The 20,166-nt window shown below is 41.8% G+C and overlaps 1 protein-coding gene across 2 annotated transcripts in view; it reads left to right on the top strand.

Moving 5' to 3' along the window:
* The window catches only part of NCOA3 (nuclear receptor coactivator 3), a 90,933-nt gene that overhangs the window by 19,926 nt on the left and 50,841 nt on the right, over nucleotides 1-20,166 (top strand). For both annotated transcript variants that reach the window (XM_072879008.1, XM_072879007.1), the window contains exon 2: nucleotides 296-337. The gene's annotated coding sequence lies outside the window, so the exon portion shown is untranslated. The remainder of the gene's footprint in view (nucleotides 1-295; nucleotides 338-20,166) is intronic.

Here is a 20,166-nt window from a genome sequence, read left to right as displayed (position 1 = left end):
GTGTTTTCCTTTTTAGTAATTTCATTTATTCTCTTCTTCTTCCTCCTTATTATCAGATGGCAGAGTTAAAAATAAACTGATACTTTCATGTAGTGTAGAGCTTAACTACAGAACTGACTGCCACAGAATATTTTAGCTGTATTAATTTTCATGGGTTCAAAAAGAAACTTACACAAAAGATAAATCTAGCTGCTGGAAAACTCGGTCCTTTTGAACCAGGAAATTCCTGAGCTGTACATTGTGAAGTTTGAGAGTGTGCTGAAACACATTCATACGCTTACCTTTTTCTTTCTAGGCATTCCTACTGGCTTCTGTTGGAGCGAGAACACTGTGCTAGGTAAGTCTTCTGTTTGACTTAATTGTCCAGGACTATTTTGATTTATGTGAATTAATCCAGAGAAAACATTGGTATTTAGGGGGTTAGGAAAAGGAGAAAATAATTTCAATTCCCTTAGAAAAATAAAGGTATTTTCTTATGTTCTATATTAATATTGTATACAGTTTGCTCTCCTCCACCTCCCTTAAACTTAAGGAAATGCATGGTATGACTGGGTTGGTACATATGATAGTATCTAATGCTAACAGGCTTTTGTGGGATACTTGGTCCATTAAAGGATGTTGCTCTTAAAAGTTACGGGATGGAGTGGTAGCGCTCTCTGTATCACTGATACTAGAGTTTTTTCTTCTTTCTGAAGTAACTGATGATCTGAATACTTTGTTCAGAACAGTTCTTTTGAAACAATGGTGATGAAATGGGATTTCTTAGCTAAAGCTGTTTTGGGCCCAGAGTGGATATGATGCTAATCACTGGTGGGTTTTGTTTTTGTTTTTTTTGTTATAACTTCTGGGGTAAGCAATTCAGCCTTCAATACTCAAATAGATTAATGTGTCAAGCTCCATACCTGTTGCTGGAGAGTAGTGAAACTGATAACTTGTCAGGACATTCCATTCAGTGGGATTTTGGTCTCAAGAAAGGAAGCACGTCCTTCAGAATAATCTCCTGTGATAAGATCGACCTCTTTGCTCTGCAGTTTAGCAGGTTCCCTGAAATAAAATTCAAGTAAGCTGGCTTGGTTAGAATAAGGTAAGGTTAAAGCAAAATGAAGAAAATGAAAGGAGACAGTGGAAGGAAAACCTTTGGAGAATGATCTCATCAAAACACAGAAAATATTGTGTTTTGTTTCAGATGGCTTTGCTCATTAAAATGTTACAGTTCTGTCCTGGTTTCAGCTGGGATAGAGTTAATTTTCTTCCTAGTAGCTGGTATAGTGCTGTGTTTTGGATTTAGTATGAGAATAATGTTGATAACACACTGATGTTTTAGTTGTTGCTAAGGAATGCTTACACCAGTCAAGGACTTTTCAGCTTCCCATGCTCTGCTGGGCGCACAAGAAACTGGAAGGGGGCACAGCCAAACTGGCCAGGGGGCTATTCCATACCATATGGCATCATACTCAGTATATAGGCTGGGGGGAGCTGGCCTGGTGGAAGCTATCGCTGCTCGGGGATGGGTGAGGCACTGCTTGGCAGGTGGAGAGTGGCTGCATCACTTTTTCTTTTTTATTTTCCTTGGGTTCTCTCTCCCTCTCCCTCTCTCCCCCACCCCATAACAATCTATTATTATTATTTTACTTTATTTCAATTACTAAACTGTTCTTATCTCAACCCACGAGTTTTTTTACTTTTGCTCTTCAGATTCTCTCCCCCATCCCACTGCGGGGGGAGGGTGAGCGAGCGGCTGTGTGGTGCTTGGTTGCCAACTGGGGCTAAACCATGACAGTCCTTGTTGGCACCCAACGTGGGGCTCAAAGGGTTTGAGATAATAACAGATTAACCTGAACATATTAAGGAATTTATATCTGTTAACAGTTGTGGGTCATGATATTGATTAATCTGTTCTTGATGTTAGTTTATCTGATCTGCACCATGCTCATTTTTTTGCTGTACTTGTTAAAGATAGGTGTTGTTTTTTTGCAGTTTGCTGTGCTCTGCAGTGATTAGTGATGTCTTGCCTGGGAGATTTGTTATTAAAACAGTGGCCTTGAGCTTAATGTGGTATTCAGGTTTTGTACTGAAGCCATTGCTGTACTTTCGGTACCACCTCGTGTAGACAATTAGCAATTATACTGCTTCCTCTGAGAGGTTTTTTATGGAGGAAATACAGAATGGCACCTTCGCTACCTTCCTCCTTCATTACAATAACTTTTCAGTATCTTGAACATCCTTGGATAGTTAAGATACTTCTATTGGTATTTCTTGGGAATATTGTTTTGTTTTTGTCTGAGGTTAATGAGCAATTTAAGAATATAATCCAGAGATCTGTCCCAAGGCTGGATAGTTATGATAAGGCAGGGTGTGTGGGATAGCATGGGCAAATGCCTAGGACGGTGGGCACCTCCAGTATTTTGGAACTTCACTCCTGAACAAGTGCAGAATCCTGAAAAATTAGTAGAATATTTGGAAGAAGTATGCTGTCTCCCTAGCAATTCTAGGGAGACACAAATTGCTGCAACGTGCTGGGGCCTGGCCCATGCCTACCAAGCCCTGTTCAACACTATTCGGTACCCTCAAGGGGAAGAGAAGGTCTCTGGATCTGACAATAAAACGACAGGCACTGCAGCCACTCCAACCACTGCGACAGGCACTGTGGCTGAACCAGAGAACCAACCTGTGACTTTATCAGTTGCCCCTATACACAAGAAAAAATCTTGGAAGCAAAAGTCAGCTTGTTTAGAAAGGGACGATGAAAAAGCAGGGCCATCATGAGGAGAGGATGAGGAAGAACTCGTAAGTGAGACAGAAACTACTCAATCCCTATCGCTGAGTGAGCTGCGAGATATATGAAAAGATTTCAGCCATTGTCCAGGTGAGCACGTTGTCTGCTGGCTGCTCCGATGCTGGGATAATGGGGCCAGTAGCCTGGAATTAGAGGGTAAGGAAGCCAAACAGCTGGGATCCCTTTCTAGGGAAGAGGGCATTGACAAACTGATTGGAAAAGGGGCACAAGCCCTCAGCCTCTGGAGGTGACTGCTGTCAGATATGAAGGAAAGATATCCCTTCAAGTGAGGTGTTATATATCGCCCAGGCAAATGGACCACTATGGAGAGAGGTATCCAGTATCTGAGGGAATTGGCCATGCTGGAGGTGATTTATGGTGACCTGGACAACGAGCAGTTATCCAAAGATCCAGATGAAGTCCAGTGCACACAACTTATGTGGCAGAAGTTGTTACGGAACGCACTATCATCATATGCCAACACATTGGCAATACTGGAAAGCTGAAGAGGGACCAATGGTGGGGGAAGCAGCCAGTTGACTCTGGGAATATGAAGGAAGTCTCTCTTCCTCCCTTGTCTTGGCTGTGGGGAAACTGTCCTGGAAGGTCCAGCAACTCGAAGAGGGTATGTCCTTCTGTCTACCTGTACGGACCAGTATCTCAGCTATTAGGAGTCAGTGTTCTTATGCTCAAGAGAGAGGATATAGAGGGTACACCCCACGGGGCACCCTATGGTTTTACCTGCGTGACCCTGGAGAGGACATGAGGAAGTGATAGGACATGATATCCTATCACATGAGGAAGTGATAGGACATGATAGGAAATCTACCTCGACTCTAGAGGCACGGGTATGTGAATTGTAAGGAAATATAACCACACAAGGGGGTTCTTCCAGGAAAACTGCTGCTCCAGTTTCCAGTGGGCAGTTCCCCAGACAGAGGAAAAGGGCTGATCTTACTCCTGACTTTAATGAAGGAACTCCTGACTTACATCTACAAGAAGTGGGTAACAAATACTATGACCAGGACTAGAGGGGCCCTGCCTCCAGACAGCTGGAGGAAAGGGACAACTGGGTTTACTGGACTGTGTGGATCCGATGGCCTGGCACATCAGACCCACAGGACTATAAGGCTCTAGTAGACACTGGTGGACAGTGTACCCTAATGCCATCAAGCATTATGGGGTACACTGGCAGACAGGGTACACATCAGGGTACAAGAGCAGAACCCATCTGTATTTCTGGAGTGACAGGGGGATCCCAACAGTTTAACCATATTGGAGGCTGAAATGAGCCTAACTGGGAATGAGTGGCAAAAGCACCCCATTGTGACTGGCCCAGAGGCTCCGTGCATCCTTGGCATAGGCTACCTCAGGAGAGGGTATTTCAAGGACCCAAAAGGGTACCAGTGGGCTTTAGGTATAGCTGCCTTGGAGGCAGAGGAAATTAAACAGCTATCCACCTTCCCTGGTCTCTTGAAGGACCTTTCTGTTGTAGGGTTGCTGAGGGTCAAAGAACAACAGGTGCCGATTTGCTACTACAACAGTGCACCGGCGGCAATATCGCACCAACCGAAACTCCCTGATTCCCATCCGTAAGTTAATTCATTGACTGGAGACCCAAGGAGTGATCAGCAAGACTTGCTCACCTTTTAACAGTCCTATATGGCCAGTGCAAAAGTCTAATGGAGAGCAGAGACTAACAGCAGACTATCGTGGCCTGAACGAAGTCACGCTGCCGCTGAGTGCTGCCGTGCCGGACATGCTGGAACTTCAATATGAACCAGAGTCAAAGGCAGCCAAGTGGTATGCCACAACTGATATCGCTAATGCGTTCTTCTCAATCCCTTTGGCAGCAGAGTGTAGGCCACAGTTTGCTTTCACTTGGAGGGGTGTCCAGTACACCTGGAATCGACTGCCCCAGGGGTGGAAACACAGCCCCACCATTTGCCATGGACTGATCCAGATGGCACTGGAACAGGGTGAAGCTCTGGAGCATCTGCAATATATTGATGACATCATCGTGTGGGGCAATATAGCAGAAGAAGGTTTTTGAGAAAGGGAAGAAAATAGTCCAAATCCTTCTGAAAGCCAGTTTTGCCATAAAACAAAGTAAGGTCAAGGGAGCTGCTCAGGAGATCCAGTTTTTAAGAATAAAATGGCAAGATGGATGTTGTCAGATCCCAATGTGATCAACAAAATAACAGCCGTGTCCCCACCAACTAGTAAAAAGGAAACACAAGCTTTCTTAGGTGTTGTGGGGTTTTGGAGAATGCATATTCCAAATTACAGTTTGATCGTAAGCCCTCTCTATCAAGTGACCCAGAAGAACAACGATTTCAAATGGGGCCCTGAGCAACAACAAGCCTTTGAACAAATTAAATGGGAGATAGTTCATGCAGTAGCCCTTAGGCTGGGCAGGACAAGATGTAAAAAATGTGCTCTACACCGTAGCTGGGGAGAATGGTCCTACCTGGAGCCTCTGGCAGAAAGCACCAGGGTTGCTTAGGGTTTTGGAGCTGAGGATACAGAGAATCCGAGGCCTGCTATACTCCAGCTGAGAGAAGGATACTGGCAGCATACGAAGGGGTTCAAGCTGCTTTGGACATGGTTGGTACTGAAGCACAGCTCCTCCTGGTACGTTGGCTGCTGGTACTGGGCTGGATGTTCAGAGGGAGGGTCCCCTCTACACATCATGCAACTGATGCTACATGGAGTAAGTGGGTTGCACTAATCACACAATGGGCTCGAACAGGAAACCCCAATCACCCAGGAATCTTGAAAGTGATCATGGACTGGCCAGAAGGCAAAGATTTCAGAATATTGCCAGAGGAGGTGGTGACGTGTGCTGAGGAGGCCCCACTGTATAATAAACTACCAGAAAATGAGAAGCAATATGCCCTGTTCGCTGATGGGTCCTGTCATCTTGTGGGAAAGCATCAGAGGTGGAAGGCTGCTGCATGGCCCTATATGACAAGTTGCAGAACCTGCTGAAGGAAGAAGGTGGATCAAGTCAGTTTGCAGAGGTGAAAGCCATCCAGCTGGCTTTAGACACTGCTGAATGAGAGAAGTGGCCAGTGCTCTATCTCTATACTGATTCATGGATGGTGGGAAATGCCCTGTGGGGGTGGGTGGTTGCAGCAATGGAAGCAGAGCAACTGGCAGCACAGAGGCAAACCCATCTGGGCTGCCGCATTGTGGCAAGATACTGCTGCCTGGGTAGAGAACCTGGTTGTAAAAGTACGTCACATAGATGCTCATGTACCCAAAAGTCGGGCCACTGAAGGATATCAAAACAACCAGCAGGTGGATCAGGCTGCTCAGATGGAAGTGGCTCAGGTGGATCTGGACTGGCAGCGAAAGGGTGAATTATAGCTTGGTGGGCCCATGACACCTCAGGCCATCAAGGAAGAGATGCAACATGTAGATGGGCTTATGATCGAGGGGTGGACTTGACCATGGATGCTATTGCACAGGTGAAACATGCACTGCAATCAAACAAGTCAAGTGGTTAAAGCCTTGCTGGTATGGAGCATGATGGCTGAAATATAAATATGCGGAGGCCTGGCAGATTGATTATATCAAACTCCCACAAACCCACCAAGGCAAGTGCCATGTGCTTACAATGGTGGAAGCAACCACTGGATGGCTGGAAACATATCCTGTGCCACCACCTGTAACACTATCCTGGGCCTTGAAACGCAAGTCCTGTGGTGACGTGGCACCCCAGAAAGAATTGAGTCAGACAACAGGACTCATTTCCGAAACAACCTCATAGACACCTGGGCCAAAGAGCATGGCATTGAGTGGGTATATCACATCCCCTCTCTGCACCATCCTCCAGGAAAATCAAACGATACAATGGACTGTTAAAGACTACACTGAGAGCAATGGGTGCTGGGACATTCAAACATTGGGATATGCATTTAGCAAAAGCTACCTGGTTAGTCAGCTCTAGGGGATGTACCAGCTGAGCTGGCCCTGCCCAATCAAAACTTTTATGTACTGTTGAAGGGGATAAAGCCCCTCTAGTGCACATAAAAAATATGCTGTGGAAGACAGTCTGGATTACTCCTGCCTTGGGCAAAGGAAAACCTATTTGTGGGATTGCTTTTGCTCAAGGACCTGGGTGCACTTGGTGGGTAATGCAAAAGGATGGGGAAGTCTGATATGTACAAAAGGGGATTTGATTTTGGGTGAAAATAGCCAATGAACTGAATGGTATGATGTTAATTGCTATATAATACTATATATCATCACTTCTGTGGTTGCTGTATGCCATATCAATGGTATTACAGTAAGAATCACCCAGTTTAATGAAGAATGTACTTTGATGAAACCAAGCAAAGTGCAGCAGTGATGGAACCAGAACTGGCATGCACAATCCAACACCACACACCATCTCTCCTGCCCTGAAAGGCTCTTATGACAGATGGAGCCCAAAGTCATAGACTAAATGAACTCAATGGACATTTTAGAGGGATGGCCCATAGACTAAGGGAATGATATCTGTGTGTATATATCAAAAGACAAGGGAAGTGGTGGTGATTAAGTGGAATGTATTGGAAAAGGTAGGACCTGGGTATGATGTAGATGGTATAGAATAAGGGGGGGATACTGTCCTGGTTTTGGCTGGGATAGAATTAATTTTCTTCCTAGTAGCTGGTATAGTGCTGTGTTTTGGATTCAGTATAAGAATAATGTTGATGACACACTGATGTTTTAGTTGTTGCTAAGTAGGACTTACACTAGTCAAAGACTTTTCAGCTTCCCATGCTCTGCCAGGTGCACAAGAAGCTGGGAGGGGGCACAGCCAAACTGGCCAAAGGGGTATTCCATACCATATGGCATCATGCTCAGTATATAAGCTGGAGGGAGTTGGCCGGGGGGCAGTGATTGCTGCTTGGGGATGGGATGGGCATCAGTCGGTGGGTGGTGAGCAATTGCATAACTCTTCCCCCCTGCTGCCCTCGGGTTTTGTCATCACTCCCCCCCCCCCCCCCCCCCCGTTGTTTTCCTTTTCATTCCAATTTATTATTATTATTTTATTTCAATTATTGAACTGTTCTTATCTCAACCCACTGAGTTTTCTTACTTTTGGTCTTCAGATTCTCTCCCCCATCCCACAGGGGCGGGGTGAGTGAGCAAGCCATTGTGGTGCTTAATTGTCGACTGGGGCTAAACCATGACAAGTTCCTAAGCAATGATTTGCAGACAGATGACACACTGAGGTAAATAATAGGTGGTGGAGAGAAGGGATAAATAACTTTTGCTCTTGACTGGATGGAGACACTTGTCTAAGCATATTGTCTGTCATAAATCTACTTGCAATGAAAAAAACCTAAATCACAGCATTTTTATTCTGTAAGACAGAATTAATGACATCAGACTTAAGTTTTGTATGCTCTTTTCTTGTGTTCCCTGGTATGGGAACCATGGTATGCTGTGTTTATCCTGTTATTGTATGTACACTGTTATTTATAGGCTTCATCTATATGAGAATCTAACAAAGTAAGCTTCCTACTGGTGAAAGATCAAGTGTAGGTAAGGTTTTGTAGCTTTTTGAACTTTTAATGGACTGTTAGGTACACTAAAAATGCTTAGCAGGCTTTAAAAAGAAAATATTAAAGCTATGCCATGCCTAGAGACAATATTAGTAACTTTTCTCCTAATAATTTTGATAGGGCCCAAGAATATAAGATTCTGCAGTGGTGTACCTAAACATAACTTCCCTTTCTTTTAAGAGTTCCGTGTAAGTGTGATGTACTGTAATAGAAGGTCACTTAACTGAACAAATGCAGTGTGGAGTTTACTGACAAGAAAACACATTGAATCAACTATGCTGTATAGCTGATATAGTCCAGTTGTATGACATAAATGCATGACTGGTGCTAATCAGTTAGTTACCATGTTTGATATGCTTGCCAGATGCTAATATAGAAACCTCCCAGTGCGGAAGTGTGGCTGAATATGAACTTTAAAGCTTAGCATCAATTTAAACTTCGAATTAAACTGCGGAATGACCTGAAAGTCTGGTAAAAGAGAACATGAGTTCTTTACATTGTGGTGGATGCATCTTGGCTGTCTGATTGGCAGACAAGTGCTCAAACAATGGTTCTCCAGCTCAGGGTTTTATTGAATGTAAAAGACAATTTGGTCAGTCTACTTGTATGGGAACTAAAGATACAATGCATTAAAGAAAAAGTAATAATAAGAAAAATTCAACAGCTCTATCCTGGCATTTACTCCAGTGCACTACATAAAAATACATAAAATTGCTTCCTAATGTTGTGAAACTACACAACTACTTAGCCATTTATCTACAAACAAGGAAGTGGCTGGATCTGAAACAAAACATTACAAATGTTTTTGGGCACTTGAAGGGGAAGGATGTGATCCCTTCCTCTGTTTTTGGCAGTCACTGACCTCTTGTACTAACTTCCAGAATGGCTGCAAATCTTCCTAAAATTACTTGGAATTTCTGTGGTAATGATGGTAGTGTCATTTTGGAGAGTTCTGCAGATAAACATCAGTGTTTGAGAAGTGCCATTTGTATAAAAACTTTCATGAGCAAAACTGATTTTCTGCCTGCTGCAGGAATCCTAAGGAGCTTAGTGTGAGATTTGTTGAATAATGTCTTTTTAATGAAAGTGAAGGTATTGCTTCTTTAATAGAACACTAGAAAAACTAGAAGCATAAGGTTTTTATGCAATGCAATTTCTTTGTAAAGACTAGAAAAGTTTGGAGGAAAATCCAGAGGGCATTGAGAGCCTTATTCAAAAGCATGCTGCTTTTTCTCATAAATGGGGAAAAAAAATCCTTGATGGTAGGAATTAGCGTTGTGGTCAAGAATACATACTTTGTGTCTAGTAAAGATGGGAGTATTAATGGATGTATGCAAAATGTAAAGAGTACATAAGGTTAATAAAACATACCTGCTTAAATCAATACCAAAAAGAATGTGGTAATACATCTTAAAATTAAGACAAGTAGGATCAGTTGTAAAGTACTCTCTTGTCTTAGTATCCCATTGTTATAATGGTACCAGTTTATCATTGGGCTGCAGTACATAATTCTCTGATGACAATGTTTTACTGAAAATCATAGAGAAATGATGCTAGCATCAATCCAAACACTGCGAACAAAGTTAGAGCTGGTTGATCAGGGTTTTGTGCAGTCACATTTTGAAGGTCTCTTAGGATAGAGATTCCATAGGCTGCCTGGAACTGGTTCCTGTGTTCAACCACTACTTGAAAACTGAAATTTAACTTGTTGCAGGTAGTAAAGCTTGCCTCTTGCCCTTTTGTTTTAGGCCTTGGAGGAGACTCTGTGACTCTCCAGTCTATAATATCTCTCTAGGTGCTGGTTTTCTGTTTTGTATAGCATTGAACACAGACACCAACCTTTGGGGTGGTTTTTCCTCCTCCATTTTAGCTTAATTTCTAAATAATTGACCCCTGAAATCTAAGATTTGAGTCTACCAGTGCCATGCAAAATAACATTACAGCTTTCAGTTTTGTGCAGTAAATTTTAGCAGATGCTCTGTGTTCTAATCATTGGTACACAGCAGATAGGCAACATGTGAAGTATAACAACATAACCTGACTGTACTGTGGAGAGATAAATTAACCTAATTTGGGAGTGATTCTATTCTGCCTTTATTTTGCAGTTTAGCTGAAAGTACTCTACTAAGCTTTGGTCACTATGAATATGAAAGGTAGTAAGGTATATGAAAAAATAGAGGAAAGGGGATTTCTAACTACTGAAATGCTCAGATTTATTGGTATACTACAATGATAGACAACTGTCACTTCAAATTTTGAATGGTAAACATTTGTGCCGAACTAAATGAACACCTCTTGCAGCCATACTAAGTGTACCTGTGTACACTCAATCAGATATTAATTACAGCATTGAGGTAGGAACATTTCCATGTTTCAAGGTCAAATTGTGTTTTAGAAATGTCACCTTTGTATGAAGTAGCTGTACTTGTTCCTTACAATGAAGTAAATTATATGTAAGCACTGATACTATGCATGGAAAATTTAAACTATTTTGATTTCCTTTCTTCAGTAACTTCCTTTGTTTTTAGTCTCTGATCTTATACTCTCAAATTTGAGAGTGTAGTTATGCCAAAAACTTGGGAAACTTCATTAACAGGCCTTTTATTATTATTAGATCAGAGGATAACAAGATCTAATTTTGAAAGCAAAGGGGATGTTTTTCAATAAATTAAAAAAAAAAACCCAAACACCAAAACAACCTATTTTAGTAGCCTGATGAAAAGAGATACCAAGTAGAATTCTCAAAAGCACTCTAACACACCAGGCATTTAACTCCCATTGAAGCCAGTTTGTGTAAGTCTGGGCATGTGTAATGTGGAAACCCCTCATGGATAGCTCCCTTCCCCTACCCTCTCCCCACAGCACTAACACTTTTTCAGAATATGAATCTACGTTTTTAACATGGTAATGTATCCAGAGCTTTGATTAAAATCAGTTGTTTTACAGTATAAAATAATATATTTACTGACATTAATTCTATAGCTTAGTTCTTATGCAAAGTCATGAATAAATGTCCGTAAGTACTACATCTGCTGACTAGCAAAATGTGCCTGAGGCAAGTCAACGTGATTTATGGACTATATTTCTTTCCTGCTCATGTGCCCCTCCTTATTGGTGGGTGTGAATATTTCTAACAGTTAAATCAGTGATTTAAATGCCAGTTTAAAGTCTGCTCTAAATGAATATTCTTAATTGGAAGTTGCGATCTGTCATAATCAAGATAGTATATATCACTGTTGTTTATTCTTCATAGGAAAAAAACCCTCTGTGTCCTAATTTGAATGTTACTGAAACTCCCTATGTACCCACGTTGGGCAAAGGCCAAGTTAGGATACAGGTCCTTGACAGACTTCAGTTCTCCGGTTATGAGACCACTATCTATCACTGCATAGTAAAGCAAACATGGTTGCTGAAATAGTAATGCACTTTGGAGATGATACAACAGGTGTAAGTCTGTAGTAGTCTTTTCTGTGTTGGTGCCAGTCCCACATAGTTTAATAAGCAGTTACACGGCAACGTGCTTAAGTACGTGCAACAAGGGTTAAAGGAAGAAGTGTTGAGCGTTGGAGTTGACAATACTATTTTAAGTTTTTTGAATGACCTCACAACCTTAGTATTTTCAATGTAACTTTTTGTATGCCTTTAAAAAGGATATGGAAAAAATAGTATAACTTGCCATAATGAAATTTCTGCTCTGATTGTCAGCAAGGTTGTCATCTGGAATCCCACAGAGCAGACGGACACCAGTGTGGTCACTGGTCTGAGCATGCTTTCCCACATGGGCTAGCCACTAGAGGGGCAGGAGCACCATCCTTTAGCACTCCTGGCCGAGACCCCCATCTGCAGTTTCAACAGGGATCTTGAATTGGGCGGGAGCGAATGGTGGCCTTTGCTAAGCTCTTGATCCTATTGCTGCCTCATGTGTTGTGGATACTGGGTGTGGGTGGGGCAGTATAAGCTAAAAAAATGTCCCTGTTCACTAGCTACTGTGCTGCCAGGCACTTCAACTGCTTCATAGCTGGCAGGTTTACAGAGAAGCTGCTCTTGGTCTTTATAATACAGTGATAAAGCACGTTCTATCCTGTCAGCATGGAGGAGCTGTGCAGCAACAAAGTTTACTTGGTTAGGTAAAATACTGGAGGGTCTTGGCAAGTGGTTTAAAACAAAACTGAGCACGTTCAAAGACTTTAAAGGCACTTCCCATCTCTACAGGTGTCTTCATTGGAGCAGCAAGATGAAGTTTAGCTTGTTCAGACATTTGATCAGTTTCTTTTCTAAAGCTTTAACTTCTCGGACTGAATAAAAGGTTCTATTTTGTTCAACTGAATTCTCCACTCTGTTTTTAAATGTCTGAACCAATTTTATGCAAGTCTTCCACAAAAAGTAGTGCTGAGGGGTATGTGAGAGACAGTCATTAAAGAATTGGAACAGGCTTCTGTGATGGAAAATGTTAGGCATCCTTAACCACAGATGTAGCTGTGCCTGCATAGGTAATGATATGCTTTAGTGTATTTTTCTATTTCAGGCAAAGATGCCCACCCGAAACCAGCAATGTTCTTTTCTTTTTAGTGCACCAGTTTGTCAAAATTAACTTTCATTCAGTAGATCCTCCTAATTTTACCCTAGTATGAAACTTCAGTTCTAACGTTGGCTCTATCAAGGCTGTTTTAAAGATGAAGTATATTAAATTGCGTGTGTGTGTTCATAAATAAAGTCGCTGGGGCCCCTTTCCTAGACTAACAGATGCCCTTGTGGAAATGTCTGTTGCTGTGTGGCTCTAAATGTTTTTCAGCAATCCGTGCTCCCTCCGTTTGGTAGTCCAAATTGTAGAATCTTTATTTGTACACACACACACAAAAATTAATACTCTCTTTTGTTTTGTATGGGTCTTATTTTCATGACCTGTAAGCTTTAATTGTGTCTGGGAATTAAGAAACTACATGTTTGGCCTCATGCATAATGCAATTGTGGCATGTTTTAAAAATAACTTTTAAAATATCTTTAAAATTACAGGTGAACACAACTAATTTCTAATTGGTTTTGTAAACAATAGGTATAGTCTTCAGAAACTGGGAAAATGCATGCTGTAGGCTTCTGGAAAGAGCTTGCATGCTTTCCTGAAATATGTTTTTCCTAAATGGCTTCAGAATAGGACACAGTGTAGATTGGGTGGAGCCTCACAGTCTCAGTAGGACTGAGACATGCTGTTAATTCAAGGGCAGCCTTTTACTAGCTTCATGAGCTGCATAATAAAACATACAGAGTGTTAAAAAAAAAAAAAAGTACATTTCCAAGGGAATTGCATAAAGTTTAGTAAAGGGTCCTCAGAATTATTCATTTTTTGCAGACGTGGTGGTGCATCATTGTGAATCTTTTTTGCTTGAAAACGTGATTATATGGACTCAGACTTTAGTTAATAGGTTACTTATGTGGTGATCTAGTAAACAGTTCTAAATACTACTCAAGTTTTGTAATTAGTGTATTTTTGGAGACAGTGTTAGAAATTGCTAGTGTCGTCTTCCCATCCCCCAGCCTTTCAGCTCGGAGGAGCCTAGTTTGCTTGCAGCTGCAGTGGTAGGCATCTTTCAGGAAGTGACCTTGGCTTGTATTAATCAAATTCAGAACACACAGAAAAGCTTCTTGGTAACATGCTGACTTGATGTAAAATTTTATAGCATCCATTTTCTTTTAAAATGAGGCCATCTTATAAAAAGGGAATTTATTTATATCTCAATTTAAAAGAATTTATCTAAAATGACATGGTATTTAGAGAAGGTAAAACAACAAAAACAAACTGCTCTTTTTACTGAGAGGAAAATAGCTTTTTATATATGTAATTAAGTCTTAAATTACTATTGGCAAAACTGTATTTTAGCCTACCTAACCTATGAAAATACAGTGTTATTTGATAGCTTTTTCACTGATGTCTTATCATTTTTGAACTAGAGTAAGAAAGCTTGGTAGTAGGACATGATCTCAATCAGCTAAGATCCTCATGATGTCTTCAACTTTCTGACTTGATGTATTTTAATCACTTACTGCATCTTTTGTTAGCAGCTCTCAAGGCATTAAACTTAACCTCATACTAGCTGTACTGAGCTGTTATGCCTATTTGCATAGATTGAGACAGGAATCTACCTGTGCCTGTTCAAGAAATCACCATTTGACCTTGCCCGCCAGCTGGAAATTTTTGTTCGTTGGCTGCTCTTAAATTGAGTGGTGGACTATTCCTGAAGCAGGTTTTAAGTTTTGCATAATTATCTTCTTGCCCAAAACCATTTTGTGAATTCAGTTAACAAAAAGAAGATTGTTGGCAGTATTGTCAGCTGGCATAGCTGTTTGTAAGAGTATGTCTTTATCCTTCCTTGGGACCTGCACAGAGGGCTGAGACCAGAATATCTTTCATCATTACAAAGTGCTGTGAAAGCCTTTAAGGTTCTGTGTAAAATAACTTACCAATTTTCGAACTGCATCTTTCTGGAGAATTAGTAATAGCTGCCACCTGACTGATGATTTTTCCCCGTAGGTTGTCATGTGCATTATCTCGAACAATCTACCATCTGGTTGGTTTCAGGGTTTGGAAAACTGAGTTCTACTTTAACTGGCATCTTCAGCATAAACCTCTTCTGCATGTTGATGGCATATTTAGTCATTTTACCTCTTCACAATTACATTCAGACTCTTGTCATTCTTTCTGCAGTGTGTTGTAGATCTCAGTATGTGAACATACATGTTCTCAAGTGTTTCTTGACTTGACTGCTGCCTGTTTTGGAATGGTTTAATTCCATGTTGTTTATCTTGCAAATGTATGCAATGACTTGCCATTCTACTTGGTACCAAGTCAGAGTTGCTAATCATTCACTTCAAGATCTCTGTGTAACCCTACCCCTTTCTGTTGTGTTCAACATACTCTTAGGTTACTTTGCTACTGAATTTGCCTTAACTATATGCTTTATACACTTCTCTTCATGCTGCCTCATATTGTCTGTTAGTGCACCAAACTGAGAACTCTTCATCCCCGTCTTCACTTAAGAGTGCTTTAGTCCTCTTTCCTTGTAGTCTGCAAGGCCGATGAAGAGGTGATAAATCTGTTGCTCTCTGTGCTTAAGTGTAGTTGACACTGACTTTCCAAGATCAAGTGGATGTCAAAACACAATCATAGATTATGTCATTCCGTATTTGCTGTCATCAGCATTTTAATCAGTCTCCCAGAGAATAAAACTGGTTGCAGCACAGATTTTGGGATACCCTACCATGTACTGGTTCACTGAATCAGGAGTCCCTGAGATGAAACGGCATTGCTAGTTACGATATTTTGACTCTGGAAAGCTTATGTTTGTAATTCTCTCCATTAAAATTTTAAACCAGAACTCCTGGTTAGATGACAGAACCTGGAACCATTGGTACAGAACGGGGGCATACAGTGTTCTTCCCCTAGTTCTGTAATCTTAAAATGAATGGAGACTAAGATGCATCATCTTCTTATGTGCCAAAGCAAGACAATCTATTACAAATGCGTTGTGTCCAGACCATTTTCTACTTCTGTGGCTAGGTATTACTTGTTTTCCTGTGCCAGACTGTGAAGAGCTGAAGACTTTTGTACCTAAGAGCCACAAATTCAATGTCCATCCTTCTTGGAGTAGATGGAGGATGACTTGTTTTGAAGTGAACATCTTGAAGCAGAATATTATCAATGGTACTGTGGGGAATGGACAGCATGCAGCAGTACTCTTTGGGCAGCCCAGCCTTATGCCAGGGCAACAGCGATTCCTTGTTTGACTAAAAGCAAAGGAAATCACCGCAGCTCTGGACTGCGCATTCAGAATCCTTTCCGACAATTCTGTGCTGGTCTTCTCCCTCCCTCCCTCCCCTTTCGCAAGGTCAGTCTTTCCTGTTTGCCAGCACAATCTCGCTCGAGAATGGCAAGTCATTGCATACATTTGCAAGATAAACAACATGGAATGAAACCATTCCAAATTTAAACCATTCGCTTACAGCTCCATAGTTCAGTGCTGCTTTGATACTGCCTAGTTATCAGCCCTACCCCTTAGATTACTGACCTGGTTTTCCACTAAAGTGGGGGTTAGGGGACCCACTTCTGACTCACTGCCGTACTGCTTCTGCACAGCTCCCCTTCCCTCTTATTTCCATGCTAAAAGAAACGCTCAACTCGCAGGAGGCTGCTGGGCGCCCCGCTGCCTCCGTTGCTCGAAGGGAAGGGGAGGAGAGGAGAGGACCGGACCTCCCTCGCCCCGGCCCGCGCCCTCCGCTCGGCACCGCGGCGGCTGCCCCCGCGGCGCGGCCGGCCGGGCCGCAAGGAGTTAATAAGGGCCGCGGTTGGGTTTGGAGCCGCCGCGCTCTCATTGGTTGCGAAAAGGTGAAATTGAAACCACGGTAAACTTTTGACCCTGTAGCAGTTCTTGTGGAACGCCTTCCCCTTGCCAAGAGCAGAGGGCTTTTTCCCCCCTCTTCCTGTATTTATTTTCTGTGATCGTGCCGTGCCGCATGCAGTCTCTCCGAGGGAGGGGGAGGACGAGCGCAAGCAAGTAGTTTGCGTGGCCAGCTAACGGTAAAGCTGGAATATGTCTTAACTGCGAGTGCCAGCTAACTTCTAAAACTCCGATCAGTAAACAAATAGGAGTCCATTTTTCAACTTCTAAGACGGCTTTTTGTGGTAAAGAAAAAAAAACAACAAAAAAACAAAACAAAACAAAAAACCCCAACAACAAAAACCCAGCAAAAACCAACCACCAAATTGATGCTGACTATCACAGCTCATTAGAAAGTGGGGAAGGGAGGATGAGTCATCAGGCACGCTGGCTGCAGAGAGCTCTGCTGCTTAATAAACGTGTTGTTTTTTTAAAGGTTGAAGTGGTTTCTCCTTACTGAAATCCGGGATAGAAATGTCTCATTATTACTCCTTAGTTCATAAGCTAGTGTGTTAAATACATAGTTAGCTAACTGTAACTGTTCTACTCTTCTGTACCATCCTTAAACAAAAGAGTATATTTGTTCAGTCTGGGAAACAAGTAGTGCCAGCTGATCTCCATTGCCAGCTGAACTTCATTGCCAACTTGCAAAGCGTCAGAGGCCCATGGTAGCCAATGTTATGAATTTTTATTTAGGTAGAGCGACTCTAAATTCTGGACCTAATTAGAGTGTCTGTCACTTTCATACTATGCAAAGTTTGTCACCAAAAAGAAAAAAAAATCTGTGGTTGAGGAAAGTCACCTTCCCTCTGTAGCCTTGCCAAACCAGACAAATTAAAGTAGCATTACGTTTTCAATGAAGTATGAATACGAGATTCAGTTAATCCACGTTTCTTTCCCCTGAAACATGTCTGTCTTTTCACTGACAAAAGAATAGCTGACTTGGTTACTTTACTGCATTAGCTGCCATTTTCTCCCTCCCCACTCCCAGGTACAGGTATCGGCTTGCTGTTCTTGCTGGGACGTTAAACCTACTGAATGTTAAGTGCCACTTCATCAAGGAGTCACTCAGCACCTGACTTGGAGATAACATTCAAAACTCTTTCTCAACAAAGAAACTTGATTCCCGACTACTTCGGGCTGATGTTTTCACCTCTCTAGTGGCTTGTTCTTCCAAATAGTTTAATCGGATTTATACAGCGTGTTCGTTTTCCTAATGAGATATTAGGGTCGGGAGGAACCCTAAACTGCTGTGACTTGGATTTTTAAAAAATTTAGTTCAGTAAGCAGCGCAGTGGTTTAGAAGCGTTTTCGTTTACGGCAGTGTTAGTGTAGCAGGACAAGATTGTGAGGTTCGGTGTGGGCTGTTTTCGGAGTGCTGCTGTTCTGACTGCAGTTTTATCTGGGAATTGAGGGAGTCTCCTGAAGCATTGCCAGCAGCATCAAGGGAACAATGAATATAATACGATTAATAGGAGATCCCCTGCCCCCTCTTGCGTGCAATTCTCCTTGCAACTGCAAAAGAAACATGCGCTTGTAACGATAGTTGGTGGCCTCCCTGTTTGTTCCAGCTAGTGTTCCCAAGCAGCAGCTATTATCTAGTTTATTTTTCCCCACTCCCTGTGATTCTTTGTTCTGTCCTCCCTGCGCCTGTGTGCGTCCTGTCTGCTTCTCATTGTCCGTTTCATGGCAGCTCGCCTGCCTTCACAGTGGAGCTGCACTGAAGCTGCAAATCATATTGCCTATCACAGTGAAATGGAATAAACACTCTTCTAAAGAAAAGAAGAGTGAGTAACAACTGCTAGGAACTAAGAATCACTTGTGAACTCTGTTTCTGAAGTGTCATTTAAATGTCTCTACCTGAAAGGCTTCTCTCGAACAGTTGCATGATTGCATTGTGGTAACGTTGGCTGCACATGCCTTCTGGTGTTAGAAATCGGTGATGTCTAAAAATATTACTGCATATGCCAGCGGTAGGGTGGGAACCTGGCAAAAAATGAACACTGACTCTCAAGCTAAAGAAACACAAACTTCACCAGATTTGTAAATCCTATAACTTCGAAGTATCCTACTTTGGGCGGAGTGTTACTGAAGTGTGTTACTGAGAGCTAACTGCTGATCGTGAGGAAATCACTAGTGTAACCTTTACTTCTAATGAAAATGGCCAGAAAGAGGGGTATCAGGGATACTGTCAATGCATTTTGTAACCAAAAAGCATTAAATGAGCAGTCACAAACTGAAAATAAACGATGGGGAATTGCAATCTGCTGCTTTGGAGCTGCCCTTTTAGAATTTTCTCCCCTCACCAAGATTTCCAAACTGTGAATAAGAAATTTAAAAAGAAGTTCAGGCCGAGGTGTTTTCATCTATTCTTTATCTAGAGCAAGCAGTTCCTATTGTCATGTTTTGCTGAAGGATGGAAAGATGATTTAGAGGAAATTCTAGAGCACAGCCTCTCAATTTGGAAAATTATTTTATATTCCAAAACTCCTCAGTACTTCTATGGTGTGCTTCAAACTTCTGCTGGCTTATTTCCCTCTCAGTCTCCCGGCTTTGGTAGTTGAGTTGTACGGTGAGCTGGACTCTGGCATCTAGTATTAAACCTTACCACTTCCCCCTAAATCAGCTCCTGTCACGCTGGCACAAATGATGCTGAAAAAGAGTAGACCCGTAGTAGTTGTAACTTAGATTTTTTGTTTGTTTTTAAAACATTGTCATTGTATTTCTGTCTTCTCTGCTTTTATTTCTATTTCAATTGGTGATGAAACTTACTATCTGCAGTCCAAGTGTTTCATCACGGGATGCAATAAGCAGCTTTTTCTCTGCTTCTTCCTCAATAGGTTCATCTCAAAGCTGTCCTGTCTGCATCCTTGTTGCAGATCTCCAGTGATGAGTCAACTTCTGGTCCTCTGCAACAATAATGGGTTGGGTTTCTGGAATGTAAATCCCTCTTTGAAGAGCTGTGTTAGATATGGAGACTTACTTTTTCTAAGAAATAAATCGATCAGATCTAGAGGTCCTCAAAACACTTTCAACCAACTTTCAGGTCCAGTTTTGCTCAAGTGTTGGAGCAGGTTTATAGCAGCAACTTCTTAAAAGACAGTTAAAAAATAATCAATGTATTAATTCTCTCACCTTCTCTGCTAGCATCATCATTTTTTAAAGTTCTCTTGCATGCTATTGGGATGTAGCAAGATGAATAGATGCAAAAAATTTTTAAGCTGCAGACATGTTGATTCCTTTAAGCATATGTGTACATGCACACAGTCTTGTTTCTCTGGCAGTTAGAGTTCAGGAATCCGTGTCTAAGAAATCTTTTTTTTTTTTTTTCTTTTAATATACAAAACAGTATGTAGAAAGCATAGTGTTTTTCAGATAGAACAAAGTGGTGTGATCTCAG

Source organism: Ciconia boyciana, chromosome 14, assembly GCF_034638445.1.
Source record: "Ciconia boyciana chromosome 14, ASM3463844v1, whole genome shotgun sequence".
In the NCBI taxonomy this organism is placed as follows: Eukaryota; Metazoa; Chordata; class Aves; order Ciconiiformes; family Ciconiidae; genus Ciconia; species Ciconia boyciana.
The sequence above is the reverse complement of the archived record's forward strand: the minus strand, read 5'-3'. Positions and strand labels throughout refer to the sequence as shown.